Below are 6,000 nucleotides of genomic sequence, written 5' to 3' on the forward strand. Positions count from 1 at the left end.
TTTCAGCTGAATCTTCAGCTCTTCAGTCTCTTCCTTGTATCTCTTGCCTTCGGTATCAGCAGCTTCAGGCTCTGTGATATTATTCACTTCCATCATGTTGGTGCGCTGCCTGATGGGCTGTCTCGATTTCGCCCTGCATTGCTTTATTACCCGCCCCTTTCTTGTGGCAGTGATGGCATTCTGCCCCCTTGAACCTGCAGGTGTCCGGTACGTGCTCACCCCCCCACCACATCGAGAACAGGCCAACTTCGGAGTTGCTGCTGAAATACTCCCACGAAGCCTTTTAGTTTCTGGAGCGGCAGAGACTGTCTCTCGCTTGGCGGCTGTCTCTCTCTCTCTCGCTCTCTCTCTCTCTCTCCAGTTTGAGCCTCACGCCCGGTGGTTGTTTCCTGTCCCAGCTGAGGACTGGTGCCATGTTGCACATCCTGTAAATCCCGCCAGTCTCTCCCAGCACTTTCCATGCCTGGCGCTATTTCCATGGTGCGCTTCAAATCGACGTCGGCTTCTGCGAGTAAACGGCTCTGAATGGTGTTGGGGTGAACGACACAAACCAATCGGCCCCGCAACTTGTCATTGAGTGTGTCTCCGAGGTCCCAGTGCTCAGTCACCTGCTTCCACTTCACTGTATAGGTTGCGATGGACTCTCCCGGGGCCCTTACTCTGGAGTTAAACTTAAACCTCTGCATTATTACCCACGGCTTCGGCTGAAAATACATCTTCATGAGGACGACTAATTGGTGAAAAGATTTAGAATTGGGTGTAATACACGTCACTGTCTTCAGCACTGAGACTGTCAATCCTCACCGAACAATTCTTCCCTTCCAAGTCGCCGATTATTTTAGCACGTCCCACGAATGTGGCCATCCCATAATTGGGATCTTTGGTGTATGTGATGGTATATTTCCATCTATAGCAATATTTAAACCAAGCTCCGTGCAGTGCTGTGTAAGAGTGGGAAGGAAAGTCAAAGCTACACGGAATAACCACACAAGAGCTGCTGATGGCCCTCCGAGGCAGCGCCTTCATAGACCATCCCTCTGACGTCTCTCCTGAAAGGCAACAAGGGAGGGGACAGGACATCAAAAAGCAGAATATTACTTCAATGGAGAGAGTCTACAGAATGCGACACAGAGGGATCTGGGTGTCCTTGTACATGAATCACAGAAAGTCAGCATTCAGGAACAGCACGGAATGAGGAAGGCAAGTGGAATGTTGGCCTTTATTGCAATGGGATGGAGTATAAAAGGAGGGGAGTCTTGCTACAACTGTACAGGGCGTTGGTGAGATTATATAAGGAGCAGTGTGTACAGTTCTGGTCTCCTTACTTAGGGAGGGATAGACTCTGCATTGGAGGCAGTTCAGAGGAGGTTCGCTGGGCTGATTCCTGGGATGAAGGGATTTGTCTTAAGAGGAAATGTTGAGCAGGTTGGGCCCTGTATCCATTGGAGTTTAGAAGAATGAGAGGTGATCTTATTGAAACATATAAGATTCTGAGGTGGTGGGGGGTTTGACAGGGTGGATGCTGAGGGGATGTTTCCCCTTGTGGGGGAATCCTGTGAAGCAATAAGGATGTTTTACTGCATTTAAGGCGCTATATAAATGCACTGTCATTCCTATTGAAACAAGCTCTCTCATGCAAAAACAGAAAATGCTGGAAAAACTCAGCAGGTCTGTCAGCATCTGTGGAGAGAGAAACAGAGTTGTCGTTTCGAGTCCGTATGAGGCTTTTTCTTATGCTATATTCTCTGACTCGCTATTCGCACACTCTCTGTGTGATCACTAACCCTGTTCTCTAAAATTAAATGCTCACTTCCTCAATCCAGGAAAGAATCCAATTCCCTGAGTTCCGATCAGTAATGAATTTGTACCTTGCAGCATGCTGATGAAGATCAGTATCAGACCAAACTCTCCCATCTTCAGTTCCTCATCTAAATGGAAAATGATAAAGACAGAGACTTTTTCAGAAATTGTCCCCAGCGTTTCTTCCTCAAACAACAACAACTTTTGGTTAAATAGCACCTTTCAGGGAATTAAACAGCCCCAGGGAATAAACTAATGTGAAGACAAGGAAGGAGAGATTGAGAAGGGACATTGCAAACCGATTCACCAAACACGGCAAAAATTCATTGGTCCCTCATTCCCTCTGCTGGGTGTCCAGCTTTTTCTCTCAGTGAGTTTAGCCCTCACAATCTCTTTCACACTCTTCTGCACTATCTCTCTCTCTCTCTCACACACACATTCTCTCTCTAACACTCACAATCTCTCTCTATCGCACTCTTCTGCTCGATCTCTCTCTCTCTCACACACATTCTCTCTCTAACACTCACAATCTCTCTCTATCACACTCTTCTGCTCTATCTCTCTCTCTCTCACACACATTCTCTCTCTAACACTCACAATCTCTCTCTATCGCACTCTTCTGCTCTATCTCTCTCACTCTCACACACACATTCTCTCTCTAACACTCACAATCTCTCTCTATCGCACTCTTCTGCTCTATCTCTCTCACACACACACACCTTCTCTCTCTAACATTCACAATCTCTCTATCGCACTCTTCTGCTGTATCTCTCACTCTCAAACACACTCATTCTCTCTTGCTCCCTCTCCCAAACACTCTCTCTCACACAAGCACCCTCTCTCTCTCAAACACGCTCTCTCTCACACGCGCACTCTCTCCCTCACACACACACACTCTCCCTCACACGCGCACTCTCTCCCTCACACGCATACACTCTCTCTCACACACACTCTCTCTCACGCACAAGCACCCCTCTCTCTCTCAAACACGCTCTCTCTCACACGCACACTCTCTCCCTCACACACACACTCCCTCACACGCGCACTCTCTCCCTCACACACACACACTCTCCCTCACACACACACTCTCTCTCACATGCACACTCTCTCCCTCATACACACACTCTCCCTCACACATGCACACACTCTCTCTATCTCTTTTTCTCTCTCACACTGTCTCTCTCTCTCTTTCTCTTTCTCTCTCTCAGACACTCTCTTTCTATCTGATATGGAAGGGTTGGTCACGGACAGACGGAGCGTGTGAAGACTCAACAAGCTAATGGCAGGTGAATAGCTGGAAAGGTGTCTTTTCAACACAAGGTTTAGACACAGAACTCGATGTTCGATCGGGTATTTCAAAACAGAGAAACTCTTTACAGGGTGAATGGACCTTGTCAATAATCCATCCAGCCAACCTCGCCTGGAGATTAGTCCAATATTAGACACTAAATCGAGGCCCCCGTCTGCCCTCTCGGGCGGGTGTGAAAGATCCCACAGCCACTATTTGGAGGAAGAGCAGGGGGGAATTCTCCCCGGTGTCCTGGGACCAATATTTATCCCTCAACCAACATCACTAAAAACAGATGATCACATTGCTGTTTGTGGGAGCTTGCTGTGCGCTAATTGGCTGCTGCGTTTCCTACATTACACCAGTAACCACACATTGTGAAAAGGGTGAACTCAATTGTAAAGTGCTCTGCGACCTCCAGAGATCATGCTATATAGAAGAGATTTGACAGGAGCAGCAAGTGTTTTACTTACAGGAGAATGAGTCCCCAGGGTTGTAGAGTCAATCCTGTCAGATGAATGACTAACTGGTGACACTTCAGGGAGCTGATCTAATTCTGGAAATGTTCAGTTTACCAGGATTGGAGGAGAGATGATCTTCCTCTCCTGACTGCATCGGACAAGAGGTGAACTGGCTCTGGGAGGAGGGTCAGTGTTAAGCCAGTTTTTCCGTGTTTGAGGGAGATGTGAAACTGGGGAAGTCACGTGGTTTTTTGGTGTGGTAACTCCATGTCTTTATTTGGTGCAGCACTCATTTAGTTCATGTCGTTGTTTCAATGCTTCAAAACCACAGCGCATTCTGGACTATTTCTGCCTGACCTGCTGTCAGATACACACAGTCTGACAGAGATGAGGAAAAGTGGTCCCTAGCAACGTGTGAAACTGTGAACTCAGCTCAGTCAGAATGCACACACACACACACACACACACACACATATGTCAGTATTGAGGAAGTGCTGCACTCCCAGAGGGTCAGTACTGAGGGAGTGCTGCACTCCCAGTGGGTCAATGCTGAGGGAGTGCCACACTGTCAAATGGTCAGTGCTGAGGGAGTGCTGCACTGTTGGAGGGTGAGCGTTGAGGAAGTGCTGCACTGTCAGAGGGTCAGTGCTGAGGGAGTGCTGCACTGTCAGAGGGTTAGCACTGAGGGAGTGCTGCACTGTCAGAGGGTCATTACTAAGGGAGTGCTGCACTGTCAGATGATGAGCACTGAGGGAGTGCTGCACTGTCAGAGGCTCAGTGATGAGGGAGTGCTGCACTGTCGGAGGGTGAGCGCTGAGGGAATGCTGCTCTGTCAGACCTGCCATATTTCAGATGATGTTTGAAATTAGCAACATGCCTCATGTATAATTATATCTCATCAGCTCAAAATAGATTATTCCGGTACGTTTCACTTTACTGTAAATTTTTTGCAGTTTCATTTCTTTAGAAACCAGGCTTGTGTTATCACTATTTTTAAATAACGTTAATAATAAAGATGCGACAATACACATGCACACAGGTACACACACACACACACACACACACACACACACACTTTCACACACGTTCACACAGATACACACACACACTCACACAGACACACACACACACACACACACACAGACATGTCATAATTAAAAAGTTAGAGTCCAATAAAAATGTAAAAGAATATATGGTTAACACCTTTCCTTGTCTTTGAGGTGTAGATTGTTGAAGGTTGCAGCTATTCAAAGTTAATTGGTTTCCTGTGGCATCCTTGTGGTGATTTGATTCAGATTTGCACTTTGTTGAAGATGCTCTGTTAGCTTCAGAAAGAGAGAGAGAGAGAGAGAATTTCTGCTCTTTTCCAGCAGTGTTTTTGGATGACTGCCATCTTTCTTTTTCCTCCTAATTTCTCTTATATCTGCTTGACTGAACCTGTTGTTAAACTCCTGTCTGTATATTCCCAAAAGGGAATTCGATCAGCATGTCTTGCATTCATTGTTGCAGACCAAGCAATCCCATTTTTGATCTTTGCATCTCTGAAACATTTGATGCATTTCAAGATATAAATCAACAGGAGATGGAGGCATTTCATCCTCCACAAGGGTTTTTGAATGGTTGATGAATATCTGCATGATGAGCAGGTCCCATTACCTTGATAGACCTACACTGATCAAAGTCCAGCGCTTTGCATTTTTAAGGGAGCCCCTGTTTCAAGTGGACACTGACACACCTCAGTGAGAACTTTCATGCAACATGTCTGTCGTGCAATTCATTTGAAGCTTTCCAGAGAAGTGATCAAGTTTGCAGTATCAGCAATCAGGTGACTCGTGACAGCCATTTTTGATCAGTGCCTAATCTTGTACTTTTAAAAAACAGGTCTACTTTAAACAGTTCAATACATTTTTGGCTGGTTGGTTAAGTTGAAGGAAGCTCTGTTATGACATAACAGATGGTAAATGCTGAGCTGTTCAAATCCCGGAGGGAAACTTGAAACAGCTGTCACAAATAATTTCTAACTTGTATGTTTTGAGATGTAGGCTTTGAATTCAGTAGTAATGAGGTTAAGAGGTTTAACAGGTAATTATGGTTGGTTGAAAAAAGGGGTTTAAAATATATTTTCCCCCAAATGCAATTTCCAAAACAAGTGTCTTTGGTTGTTAAGAATGAACCAATTAAACCACGTTTGGTTGTGTCAAAGAAAGAGTAAGTTTATTAGTTACCTAACTGGAGAAAAAATAATAAAAATGGGACACATTTTAATTTTTTAATTACACACACATACACACACTCACACAGACAGGTGCACAGACACACACACACAGACACACACACACAGAGAGGCTCACACGCACAGACAGACAAATGCACACACACAGACACATGCTCACACAGACACACACCACACACACACACAGACAGGCACACACACACTAACAGACACACAGA

The sequence above is a fragment of the Carcharodon carcharias genome, assembly GCF_017639515.1.
Source record: "Carcharodon carcharias isolate sCarCar2 chromosome 29 unlocalized genomic scaffold, sCarCar2.pri SUPER_29_unloc_22, whole genome shotgun sequence".
Taxonomy (NCBI): Eukaryota; Metazoa; Chordata; class Chondrichthyes; order Lamniformes; family Lamnidae; genus Carcharodon; species Carcharodon carcharias.